The sequence below is a fragment of the Phoenix dactylifera genome, chromosome 11 (assembly GCF_009389715.1).
Source record: "Phoenix dactylifera cultivar Barhee BC4 chromosome 11, palm_55x_up_171113_PBpolish2nd_filt_p, whole genome shotgun sequence".
Taxonomy (NCBI): Eukaryota; Viridiplantae; Streptophyta; class Magnoliopsida; order Arecales; family Arecaceae; genus Phoenix; species Phoenix dactylifera.
In genome coordinates, this window is record NC_052402.1 from 15,718,609 (window position 1) to 15,732,577 (window position 13,969).

A 13,969-nucleotide genomic window follows, 5' to 3' on the forward strand; every position below is an offset into this window, starting at 1 on the left:
TTTGTAACTTTGCATTCATAAAAGTCTTGATAAATTAAATGACAGATGGCATGAGTTCATTTGAAATGTTTAGCTGTATTCTTCTAAATGATTATTGCTTGATGAACAAAGAAAATTCCAGAAAGTCCATTAGTTCGAAGGAAATCTTTTTGTGCTCATCATACAACTCTTAGTAGCCTACTGGAAGATCATGCAACTATAAAAGTTCATTCTTACAACAGAATAGTTTTAAAAGCCTATGAATGCAAAGTTATTGAGGAAGCTGAAACAATCCAGCATCAAAGAGCGCTAATGGATAGCTCATAAAAACTATTTAGGCCTTCCATTATAATATTTTGAGAGAATATTTAACAATGAAGCAGGCGCTCAACACCCTTAACAAGCTGCTAAAGCAACTCTCTTACCAAAGCTTGACTCTAAGAGAAGAAAGTATCGAAGCTAGACAAGCCGATTCACAATTCACAACTTGAGATAATATTTTTTGGTAATAGATTCACAGCGAACAAGTGCATTTGTTCGCAGCAGCAGCAGCAAAACAACAAAAGTTACTAGAATGGGCAGAAATCAAGAGAGATATCAGGATAATCACTAGCTATGTCACATATAAATAATCATAGTCAAAAGGATCTATCTCATTTATTTTTAAGTTGGCTCACATAATCCTATCTTGTTATTTCTTCCTACAAGGAGGAGAAATGGATGAGTGCTTAAAATTGGGCTTTAGTCGGACCTCCATGGGCCGATCCACAATCTGGAATCCACCCATTCATTTGATCTTTTCAATTTTTGTATTTTTAGCTTATATTTCTCGCTATGATTTCTTAGGCAAGGAGCTGTCTATAATTTCTACTGATGAGATTGCAATGCTAGAATGGAACAAGGGTGAGAGATGGAAGAATATGATTATTAGGAAGTAAAGGCTCTCATTACATCACCCATTCAATTAAAGGCTAAATGACCAAAAAAAATCTACACCTTCATTTCATGCTTTTTTATTATTTTTCAGATCTTTTTTGAAATTTCCATGTCATGTCCGTAAGGGCACCTTAACCGGTAAAATTGGATGCCTGTTGATGGCAGGCTAACATTGCAACAATAGATAAAGTATCTGCCCAACTGCAGAAATTGAAACGATATGCTAGATTTGAAAAGAACACGAAGGTATAGGAATTTTTCTATCACTTGCATTAATTAAAAGAGATTCAATGGAGTTTCCCATAAAATCAGCGAGGCACGATTTTGTGACGGAAAGTATATCTACCTCTCACAATTTTGAAAATAAAATTTTGCAAAAAATATTAAAAATGTAAACTTGACTTCGGAGAGCAAGGGCATGACACCAGAGATGTTGATAACGCAAACAAGGGCTACCCTGGAACCCAGGCCAACACAGCCTATTTGGGCCGAGCTCGAGTCAAGGATTTTTCCTTCGAATAAATTGAAATTTCTCAACTGAATTTTGGATGTGTTGAACAACTTGGATCATGAGACTAGAGTTATATTTCACTTAGTTGGCCAGGGTTATTTCAAGAAGGGCAATGCTCATATATGAGTTAAAGTTTTTGAGAGTGGTTGATCTCTTTCTGTTCGGTACTAGCTTTCTTGCGGAACCTTGTGCTTATGTTGGATCCTTGGAAGAAAATGATACATCGGAAGATGCAATGAGAACCTTAGAGGCCACAATGGGGAGCTGGATTTAACTAAAGCTTTGAAGGCACTAATTTCCACAAGGATTATTGCTTGTTTTTCCAGTGCAACACAAGGAATATTGTTTTGCTGAACTAACACAAACATTGTGTTGACATTTTTTAGTCTTAGGATATTAAGCATGTAATATTAAGCAAGCGCTTCTGGACATTTTGAATCTCTGTGTCTGCATGTCGTTACAAGATTTGCCATGCATTACATAATGAAAAATGTTACCTTGTGCTATGCTTATGAATGCTCTGCATGTTTCTAAACAATTGCATGGATAATGGCATCTTACTATCTTTTAGAAAGTTGGTGAGGGACGAAAGAGATACTTCAACTATTTGATGTTAATTTGGTTGGCAGGCTTATTAGCAATGATTTCAAATAATGTTATGAGTAATGGCTCTTATATGTTGATTTCACTACCTGATATTCTATTACTGATAATATATTTCCCTTGAGTCTTGCATATATAAAATTTATTCTTGAATAGTTTTCCCCAATAGCTTCTGTCAATATACCCTTCAAGTGATTCTCCCAATATTTGTTTTCCGACCGCTATAACTATCGGTGGCTTTCACAGCGATCTCATCAGGCCGAACTTTATCAATATCGAGTTCCCAAGTAACATTGAATTCTTTTGCAATGAAATTCACTGACAATTGATGAGCATGTTTGAAAGATCTTATTAAGTGCATGGGGCCGCTTTTATGAAATCATCATGAGCTTTAGCTGTTCCTAATTGTCACGACTCATGAGACTTATTACTGGACCAACTACTTCACCATCCACACCAACAGGCACCGCAATTGCTTCCACGTCTAAATCACAGCAAACCCAACTTCGTTTTTATTTAGGGTGTGTCTAGTACACAATCAGAACCAGAATCGTAATTGAAATAAATTAAAATTTAAATTTAAATATTGAGAGAGTATAGAAATTAGGTTTTGAAAGATTAAAGTATTTTTGTTTTTTTATCAAAATAAAAATAAAAATAAAATTTTTTGCAACCAAATGGAGAGAGTTACTCACTCTTGTTTCTATTTTAGAATCCAACTTCTTGGGACCCAGCATGCCTTTGAAGATGGTTGAAGCATTGATGCTTATTAATGCCCTGCTATAGCTAGTACTGTGTCTTGCCCATGGCCTGCCGACGAGTCCATGTGGTAGTATTCACCACGATGGACCTGCAGCTATAAGCCTATAACATTAGGACTAAATGATCCTGTACCTGTAGGACTGATATTCCTAAAGCTGTGTGACGAACTCGAGTCTCGACCAGGTGAAATCCAGGAGCTAGACTGATTAATAGACGGCAAGATAGGCCAAGACCAAGGCATGGATCAACTAGGTTAGAGCCATCTTGACCTTCTTTGTGCCCCATGTCCATGGAATTTTACATTCCATGGCACATTTCACATTCACATTCTGAGCCATCTCACAGTAGTAAAGACGAGCTCAATAAACGTTCATGGTGCGTTCCCTCGAAAAGAGGAGATGATGGCATTGATTGGCGAAATGATGATGAACTCGTGCAGCAACGATGGCATTGCAAGGATCCAAGCAGCAGTTACTAACACCTCATAGTTAACGGCCAACACCTAGCTAGAAGCTGTGGCACTTGGCCTAGCGTTGCATCACTTTTGCCCTTGGATCTATGATGCAGCCCCGGCTTGGTGAATGGCTAACTTTAGATGGCTTTCCTTCAATCATCTTGCTCTTCTTGGTAAGAAATGCCGTATCCATCTCCTAGTCCAAACAAATCATTAGACAAAACAACTATATATAGTGGTAATTGGGGGCAGCCAGATTTTAGTACGAAGCTGAGAGTTACCTGAGAGAGCACTCTGAGGGTAGAGTGCATTCATCTTGAACTTGAAGAGGACTCTACTCCAATGATCGAGTGGATTCAGGCCTGCTAAATGATGACTTGCAGGCATTGTTGCTGCAGAACATTTTCGAAATCTCATGTCTACTGAGAGCTAAACATGAACCAGATTACTTTTCTTTTTTTTTTTTTTTGCCCAGGACTTTGGCAGCTTTCTATGAAACAACTATGGGACTCTTCCTCTCTTTTTTTTAACCATCTTTTATTTTCTGACTAGAAGTGAACGATCAATCCAACGTCCTATATATATATATATATATATAAAACCTACTATGATACTATAAGGATGGGCATCTTAGAATGCCATCTCCAGTGGTTGGAACATTAACTCGGCTATTCATAAGTCATAACTTCATTGGCCACTCGTCCCAGTAAGTGAAAGGGTCAGGTTTCTATGGTCGATGAATTGGTTGTTATACCAGCTGTGAAAAAACAGAGACTGTGGAGGGAGAGGAGAAAGGTGACGCACAGATGTGGCCAAAAGATAAACAGAAGCCATGGACGGGGAAAGCTCAAGCTTGCTACTTTATGACGTCTGGGAGGGGAAAGGGGCTTGGAGTTTTGGAAGGACTTCACGCAAACTTTGCCATTTTTTTAAACTTTCCTTCTGCTATGGCTTTGCAACGTCTCAGTCTTAGGGACAGCGGTAAAAAGGGTTCATGCGGGCAAAAGGCTGCATGAAATCTGGACGATTCGGACGCCGATTTTTATATGACTTCTAATGTATATCATGCCACTGTGGATCCTCCACCAATTACCAACTCTTCTATTAATTTATTCTTAGTAGCCTATTAGTTTAAGATAATTGGGTGTGCCCTCCTATTTTATTATAATTACGGAACAACATGATACAAAGACAAGTCTCCCGTATACTGTACGGGTGGTGTATCTCAGTTGATGGACGGTGTAGATTGACATGGGTTCTTCGGACGGGGATCTTGGCATTGTCGCATCAAAAAGATCGGACGGGGCATGTTGGAGGACGCAACATACTTATTACTCCTATGGTCTGATGGTACTTTACTAAGTCCCGTGGGTCCCACGGCATTTAATGACATCAGGATGGGTGATATTCCTTCTTTCGCCAATTTGTAACCTCATATGGTGCGCAAAGCAGTGTGTTCACTCCCAGCCGTTGGATCTTCCATCACGAGCTTCAATTACTTATTAAGAGGTTTAGACACGTAATCAAACAAAACCGTGTACTTAGATGCACGTTTAACTGAAAACCGAAGTTAAATAATCGGGGTTACATACAAAATCACAGACACCGCCCGCCATTAACGGCACCGTACGATTTGTCCAATAGATCACAGTACGATGGCATTTCCGTTATTTAGTTCAAAGCGAGGGCAACTAGTTTATCATCACTTCCACCGTACGATTTTCGCTCCGAGAGGCAAACTAGTCCACTAGACTCCTACTACTGGCTTTCTGTCATCACGTGGTTGCCGAAAAGAAGTATCATCACCTCTCTCTCTCTCTCTCTCTCTCTCTCTCTCTCTCTCTCTCTCTTCTCGTTGGGGAGATCGGGTGGCGGTTGCGGGGGATTCCGGCGATGTGATGAGATTCCGGCGGACTTGCGTCAGATTTCCGGCAATGTCGATGGCAGGGAGGAGCAGACGAGCCGTGCTGTGTTTGGCCGTCGTCCTTTTGAGCGTTTGGCTTCTAGACGGGTGGGCGTGCTTCAACTGTCGGGCGGCGGCAATTCGGATATTTCCGACGAACTCAGGGGCTAAACGTACGGGAGCGCCGCTCATTGGGCGGAGGCCTGTCCCTCTCCGCCCCTCCGCGGCAGCGGCGGCGGCGGGTGGTTTTGATGACAGCAAGCGAAGGGTGCCGAGCTGCCCCGATCCACTCCATAACCGGTAAGAGTCTCTCTCTTCCCAAAAATGCCACTGTCTTTTCTCTGCAAGCTAAATGAGAGATTTTTTCATAGCTTTTCGTTTTGTGCGTTTGTATAGATGATGAAGGGGGAAAAGGAGGCGGCTTTGTATCAGTAGAATCTCCTGCGATTTGTTATTAAATTTGTTCTTAAATCAATGCCGTTACCTTTACTAGAAATGTAACTAAGAGGGGAGATTCTTGGCATACAGAGTCTTGTTTTAGGTCTGAGAAAAATAACTGCCGGAAAATAAAATTATATATTTTGTTCCATAATATATCTCCACTCTTTCAAACTTCTCTCTTCTCATCTGCTGCTTTCTTAGCCAGAACAGAAGGGAAAACAAAACAATTCCCAACTTAACTGTATGATGCGAACACCATATGAATTGGTATGGAGGACTAGATACTTAACCAGAGGAAACAAAAAATTTCACTTCTCATCTCTCTCCTTATCCTTCTATCTTCCTGCATTCTTATGTGAATCGGTGGGATTTTCTGGGACGTTGTGTACTTACCAAAACAGCAATTAACCACCGGCCAGTTACCAAAACTTGCAACGGGAAAAGGTATAACCATGTGCTGCTTCTGACCCACCCGGAATTACTATAACTAAACATCCGCATAGAACGGTATGTATGGAGGACTTGTATTGTCGACCGCAGAGATTTTACTGTTGGGATTTGGATCATGAGAACCATCCTGTTCTTTATATATATATATATCACCTGTGATGGAGAGATATTTGCATGATATTTTTGTGCAATTTAAGATAGGATATAGATCTTATAAATGGAAGATCCGGTCAAACGGTCAATCCAGTAGCCACGACACTAGTGTTTGTTCGGATACGTTTGCCATTAATGGAAAGCCGAAGGGCATTTAAGTCATCCAAGCGTCGTTTCTGGGTCGGGTTCTACGGCAGGTTCAGGGAGGTGACGCCATATCTCTCCACATGTTCGGTTGCCCCCGAACGTCCGTATGTAGAAATCTATGCGAGGGATTGATTCGCGAGCCAATGGGCATCAGGTGGGTGATCTGGACGGTGGATCCGAATCCGCATAAGAGCTTCCTTGCGGATAGTAATCGCGATTGGATGCTGACACGCGCCGAGCGGGGATGGGAGGATTTGTCGGCTACAGGCTTGGAGGGGAATCTCGTTGACCTGCACGCTGGTTCAGATTTGTTGTATTCATTAAATATTATTGGACCGGTATTCGTAGTTTTTTAGTTATTATTGGAACACCTCCTCACGTTGTTTTTTTTTTTTTTTTTTTTTTTTTTGCTACAAACACCACCTCACGTTGTTCGAGAAAAAGGCTCAGCCTCGACTTCTTCTGCTGTGCTTCAAAGGCTGTTCATTGTTTGGGTTCAGGTCGCGAGAGTGTTAAAATATCTGCAGAAGGGGAGGAAAGGTCTCAAAGAGTGTTAAAATATCTGCAGAGGGGGAGGAAAACAGGTAAAAATAATAATTTTATTTTTTTATATTAGTATATTTGGTATATTTTAGAAGTTATATATATATATATATATATATATATATATATATATATATATATATATTGATAAAAGAAGTTATATATAAACTTTATAAAAAAATAATATTTGCTGATACAAGTTATTATATGATTTTTAAAATTACTCTAGAACAATCATTCTAACAAAAGAAAATAGTGTTAACAGATACATGATCATACTAACAAAAAAAAAAATAATTATGGGTTGATACAGGTTATTACGTAATTTCTAAAATTATGCTAACATCTTTTCTTAAACATAAGATGGTACTGTAGGTGCCATCTTGAGTTTGGAAATTATATTTTGAATGTACCTAGAAACTGACATACTAAATTAAGAGCTGAAGCAGCAGCTCAGAAGTTTACGTAAGATATTATGAGCTGACATAGCAGCTTAGAAACTGATGTGGTGGTAGATCAAGAGCCCACATGGCAGCACAAAGCCTGATTTGGCTGAACACGAGTTGCTATAATAGCTCAGAAGCTGATATAGCAGATTAATAGTTTAACATAGCAACTTATTATCTGATATGGTAGACTGATATGTCAAGTTGATGTGACAATACAGAATTTGATATGGCAGAACAGAAGCTGGCATAATAGCTTAGAAACTGATGTCGCAGATTAGAAAGCTAACGCAGCAAACTAACGTGTTTGACAATGCTGACATAACTAACTGATATGGTAGACTAATGTGTTCACTAACATGGTTGACTAAAATGGTAAACTAGTGTATCTATTGATGTGTCTGACTAATGTGGCAAACTGACGTGTCTATCGATGTGGCTGATTGACCGGTCTGATGATGTGGCAGCGAGAAGATATATAGAAGATGACAGTTGCAACAAGAACAGAGCTTAGAGAGAAGGCAACCGATGGTTGACTATTCTCGTAGATGGAAGCACTACGAAAGAGGAGCAAGAGATCTCAAACTGGATGGTAAAGGAGCTGAACGCAGTAAATAAAACCAAAGATGGAGAGAAAGGGGCCGAGCTATGGTGAGAGACGGCTGAAGATCATAAGCTGTGAAAAAAAGTGGTGGAGAGGAGCTGCGGATTCATTAGAAAATAAATGATCTTTTGGTATTAATCTATTAAAAATAGAGGATTATGTAGATCTACTAAGTAATGTGAAATCTTCAAATGTTGATTCACTAAAAAATAGAGGATCTATGGAAAAATATAAGAACAGCAGATCTACCGAAAAATAGAAGATCTTCGGGCATTGATTCACTTAGAAAAGAAGATTGATAAATCAGCAATGGGGATCTTTAAAGCTTCTAAACATGGCAAAGATGAAAGAGATGGTAGCGGAAAATTAGTTATCGGTGACTCTGATATCATGTTAAAATATTTACAGAAGAATAGCAAAACAAGAGAAAAAAGAAAAAAGAAAGAGAGAAAATTAATTTTATTTCTCTATTCTAGTATATTCGGTATATCTTAGGGATTCTATATATTTGTGTACAGATTCCGTACAAGAAAAATAATATAGATTGATATAGAATCATGCTAATAAAAAAAAATAATACTCGCTGATACGAGTTGTTATGTGACCTCTAAAATTACTTTAATAAGCTCTTGCTAACAAAGAAAAATAATACTAACCGATATAGAATCATGCTAACAAAAAAAATATTATGAGTTGATATAGATTGTAATGTGATTTCTAAAATTACGCTAATACTAAGGAGTTAAAACTTTTGTATTGTTGGCTAAAATTACATTCGTGTAGCTGGAAACCTGGCAAATGGACCCTTGTCTTGCTGGATGTTTTTTGTTTGTTGTTCGTGAGGAAATAACCAATCCCTTTACTAGCTAGATGTGTCTGGGATAATTTATGAAGGAAGTTTGTTTCGGAGGTTGGCCAAGTTCTCTAGCTATAGTTTATCTCCGGAAGTTTGGGGATCAAAGAGAATGAAACGGCATTTTACAGTGGGTTAGGATCCTTGCGTAGGAGAATCGCTAGCGAGTGTGGAGGAATTTTGCTTCTCTTTCATCATCTTTGTAACTCTTACCCTTGTGTACCATTCTTCTGCCCCCTCTCCCCAGTGCAAATATATCCCTTCTTAAGAATATGAAATGGGGGAAAGTTCCTGGCTTCCTCCATTTTCACTCAAAATAAATATAGTCGGGGTTAATTAGGATCCTCGGTCCGCTGCTATTTGGATGGGACCATGGAAAGCAAGGAATGCTAAAATATTCAAACCCATGTCTTATGAGCCTGATGATGTCATTCTTGAAAGTACGAGGTATTGGTTAGAGTGGATTCTATTGCTTCCTGTTTATAGGAAAAAAGATTTGTTATTTGTTTGGAAGGTAGAACTTTGTTGTACTTCGTTTCATGATCTTGATTTTTTTTTTTTTTTTTTGTTAAGAAACACGGTGATAAGCCGTAACACGACCTCTTGTTTCATTGATCATTGAAATACGGCAGACAATATATCAGACTACAAGCACTTCTGAGCTTGATGCTGACACTATAACACACTTCGAATCAGTCTTCTTGCTCCGCTCGCGCTATGCTAATCCGGTGCAATTCGTATTAATCCTTAACCCCTTCTTAGACAACCCGGGGCCTCGATCTGGTTTTTCTCCAATGCTGCAGATGCCCTGTATAGAAAAACAGGAGCCTTGATCCTCAACGTGAGTCGGCCACGTGACAAAAGTGGTACCAGAGAGAAGCCAAGTATGACCTATATAGATTAGAGAACACTGCAGCATAGGCTCATTTGAATTAACCATGAGCTGGCATAGTGTTTATGATTGAAGTTATGATACATACGAATAGTTTTGAACCCTTAGCTTAGCAAGGATGATAGAGCATAAACAGAAAGAGTATATAGTGAGGATGTGCAAGGGCATGTGTTTAGTCTTACATCGACTATGCATTGGGTAGATCTCGATGATTATATAGGCCAAAGAACAAAAAATAACACATTCCGTCAAGCTATGAAGCCACTCTGGTCGGCAACATGATATAAATAGTGTCATAATGAAGTCGACCTATGGCCTATATGAACTAAGGGAGATTACACTATTGGTTTATCTGGCTTAACAACAGGCGATTCAAGGTATTTGTAATTATGTTTGTGATACTTGTGAATGAATTTGAATGGAGTTTAATCTTTGGCTTGGTGAAAATGCTAGGACTTAAATGGTGGAGCACATAACGACTAGGGCTGTTAATGAGCCGAGCTGCTCGGGCTCGGCTCGGTAAAAGCTCGGCTCGGGCTCGGCTCGTTAGTCAAACGAGCCCGAGCCCGAGCCCAATATGAGGCTCGTTTACACCCGAGCCTGAGCCCGAGCAGCTCTCGAGCCCAAACGAGCTCTAGTCTCCCACTGAAAAATCTTATTTCAGCACCATAATTAATAAAAATTTGACCACATAGAGAAAAATAGCTTGTTATCGAGCCCGAGCCCGAGCCCGAGCTCGGGCTCGTTCTGGAGCTCGTAATTGAAATGAGCTTTACGAGCTCAAGTCCGAGCCTTTGCTTTGCCAAGCAAGCCCGAGCTCGAGCCTAATATAGAGCTCGTTACCGAGCCCGAGCTTCTGTGAAACGAGCCGAGCCGAGCTCTCCCAGGCTCGGGCTTGGCTCGGCTCGTTAACAGCCCTAATAACGACCCGTGAAGGTATATATTTAGTTTTACATCAGTTATACACTGGGTAGATCTTGAGTATATATATAGAGCTGAAAATACTAAATAATATTTTTTGACTAGCTTTTTAGCTTGAAATCTCGGGTTGTTACAAATATCTATTTTAACTATAGAAGGGCACCCATGCAAATCTGATGGGTTTTTTTTAGCATGGATCAAGAACTGCCTTTCTAACCTCCTCAGTGATATTGGGAGGTTTGTCCCAATTAATATCTCGAGACTATTTGGGATGCGAAGTTTGTTCAAGCGTCCCAATTCACACGCAGTTTCGAGCTAGCTTTGCCCTCAAAGATCCTTTTGAAATGGTCATCAACGGCTGTTCCAAGGAAACATTAGTCAAACACCTAATTATCCTCAAGCTGCAAGTCCGAGATGAAGTTGCTTCTCCCTCCACCTTTAGCAATTCAATGGAAGAAGGCTGTGTACCATCTCCTTCTTTGAACCTTAACGCTTAAAATCTGTCGCCACCTTATCTCTTCACACGGTGGCACTTGCTCTGCGCGTTATGATCCCCATCTCTTCCATCCGATCCACATTATCAACGGTTTGCAATAAGTCCATTTTCTCTAAATGTACACTGCCGAATTCTTCCTTGCTCCACTACTTTTAAGCCATATCCTTAGCCTCTTTTAACCTTCTAATTAACCAGAACTGCAGCTGGATCCCTTCAAGTTTTTTAAGCTTACCCACTGTTGGCAGAGCTGATCATCCAAGCCTTCCTTCAGTGTCCGGAAAGGCCTTCCCATCTGCAGCTCTTCCACTGTTTCTGGCCAAAGTGGTGTGCGATCCGATCCGTTGTCTCATCCCCGCGCGCAGGCCGATGCCCGCGTCGCGCGGAGGTATCAGACGCCGTTCGCCCTTGCTGTCCCTTTCCTTCTCCCCCATTCCACTTTCCTCTGTTTCCCCTTCGGGGCCCAACCGTGGAACCAAGCGAGCTCCATTCCACGTATCAAATGGTGGATGGATAGCTCACAGATCTCGTGAAATGCACCGATCTCCTCGTACCCTATGGCGTGCAACTCCATTGTCGTTGGGCCCAGACATGGGATTCGCATTAGGACGCAGGCCCGTGAGTCGGCCGCGCACTGCGATTGGCACTGTAGTTGGGCCCATATATAGAATTCACGTTAGGACACCCGTGACCCCTCCGACCGAGCACCGCCAGCGCCCACGTAGCCTCGTTCGCTTTGGAGTATTTCAGCAAACTCCCAGCGTTGCACGGCAAGCGCTTCTTCTTGGATTTTCTTAAGCGACCGCTGGATCTAAGTAATGTAGAACGAATAATGCTTCGAACTAGAGGATGCATGGTCTTCCCTGACCTGGGTCCAACGCTTGCTGCTGCATCTTTTTAAGGATATACGACCATGGTTGGCGATCGAGTTGGTCCTTGGCGTTCGGAGTTGGTCCGAACACCATTAAAGACTCGTGTGGAAGTACTGTTTTCATTCCTCGTAGAGTGGAAACGAAGTATATGTTGTGAGTTGTTAGATTGTTCATCTGCAGTCATTAGCTCTTCGTAGGAAAGAAAGAGACAGGTGAACTTGCTCCGTCGAAGCATGCGTTGAAGAGCTGCTTGTTTGAACTGTACATAAGGAATAAGATCTTTCCTCACCAGAATGTTGGTTTAGCGAGCTTTAATCGGTAATTCACAATTATACAAACCTTTTAATTTATAGAACTTACATATCATCAAACTGTGCGAAAAAGTGGGCCTGTGAATGCATTCATCTAGAAGAAAATGTTGCAAATTGAGAAGTTACCACCGATGAGAAGACAGAACTACTTTCAATTATTAACACAATTACTACACAAAGGTCCATCAATTATTTCCTGACAAAATTATTGGAGGCGGTGACATATTAGGACTAGAGATACCCGGTGTTCTGTGAAAGAACATGTTGGATTTGTTTGTTGACGTTCGACCCTTTTTCTTATCTTTTTTTGATGTAAAAGATTCAAATGTTTTTCCATAATTTTGTCTTATGACAACAACAAACGCTGAACTTCGATTATATTTCTGCCAGAGAAAGCTAATACTTTTCTAGATATATTATGGAAGCTAATAATTATATTAGGTGTCATTACCCGCACATTTTTGTATATGCAATATGCATGGTTACCCTTTGTTTTTCTATGTTGTGCTTGCAGTTTTGTAAAGGGGCATGTTTCCTGCCGGGGTTAGTAACGTTTTTTATTTAATTTTATCTAATACCTTAGTCTTATTATTTTTTGATAAATATAATACATGATATAAAGGAAAAGGAAAAAAGGTTGTAGTTTTTATAAATTTTATGTTTGCCGTTTAAGTCCAACGTAGAAATTATGTATATGTGTAACAACTCAGGATCTCATCTAAAAATATTAACCATAAGTTATTATTTATGTTTTTTAATCCTGTGTATGTATCCAAGATTTACCTATCGAATAATCGATGTGGGACTAGATACACGCTCACACAGGTTTTTACATATTCCTCCCGTTTAAGCCCTAACGTCCGTATTTGGCTAAGAGTCCAAATCCATTCAAATCTAATCACAAGCACCATGATCGACCTGTGGTTAGTCTCAATGAGTTCGTGCTGCATTGTTCTCTAGTCCACATGAGTCATAGGCCGGGTCCATTCTGATACTATTATATAACATATTAATCAGGCTATTAGTACCTTATTAACTCTGAACCATATTGTTTATTAACTATTGTTTAATATGTTACATAATATCTTGGTTGGATCTCCCACTGAAAATTTTCCAACAAGTGGACTTTTTTGCATGTCGTGCTTTCATGGTGCAGAATCCTCAGCATCCTCTTGATCGACCTGCCTTTCACCTCGGTTCTGGCCGACCTCAGTATACCTTGAGCGGAGACCAACCTGAACCTCGGCTTTGGCCGATCTTAGTGTACTTCAAAAGAAAACCGATCTGAACTTAGATTCTAGCAGCAACAGCGAAATTGATGTCTAGTTTTCCCATTCAGTCTTCAATGTGAGACAACAAAGGAGACACGAAGAGAAGAGTAATATAATAGTTAAAATCAGTTCTATCTTTATCATGATTAATGCAATCACTACTAGAGAATGACTCCATATTTTCTATAGATTAGGGTAATTGGCTTTGGTTTTTTCTTCGAGAAGAACTGCTCTCAAAAGACTCGCCGAAGGGGGTGTAAAGTGGAAACGCCATGAGGACTAGGATGTTTTCAGGGACCTAATAATCAATTTCGCCCCAAACAAACCACGACAGGTCCGGATTTACACCTCTACAAAGCCTTCGAGCGGACAGGACATCATTTTCATTCTTCCGAGTAGTATAAGGAAAAAAAAATATAATAGT

General features: G+C 40.1%; 1 long non-coding RNA gene across 1 annotated transcript; it reads left to right on the forward strand.

Moving 5' to 3' along the window:
• Positions 1 to 5,067: 5,067 nt before the first annotated feature.
• Positions 5,068 to 5,737, forward strand: LOC103717083. Its single transcript, XR_001879980.3, has 2 exons — positions 5,068 to 5,448; positions 5,545 to 5,737. It is a non-coding gene; the product is annotated as an uncharacterized LOC103717083 (long non-coding RNA).
• Positions 5,738 to 13,969: the final 8,232 nt, after the last annotated feature.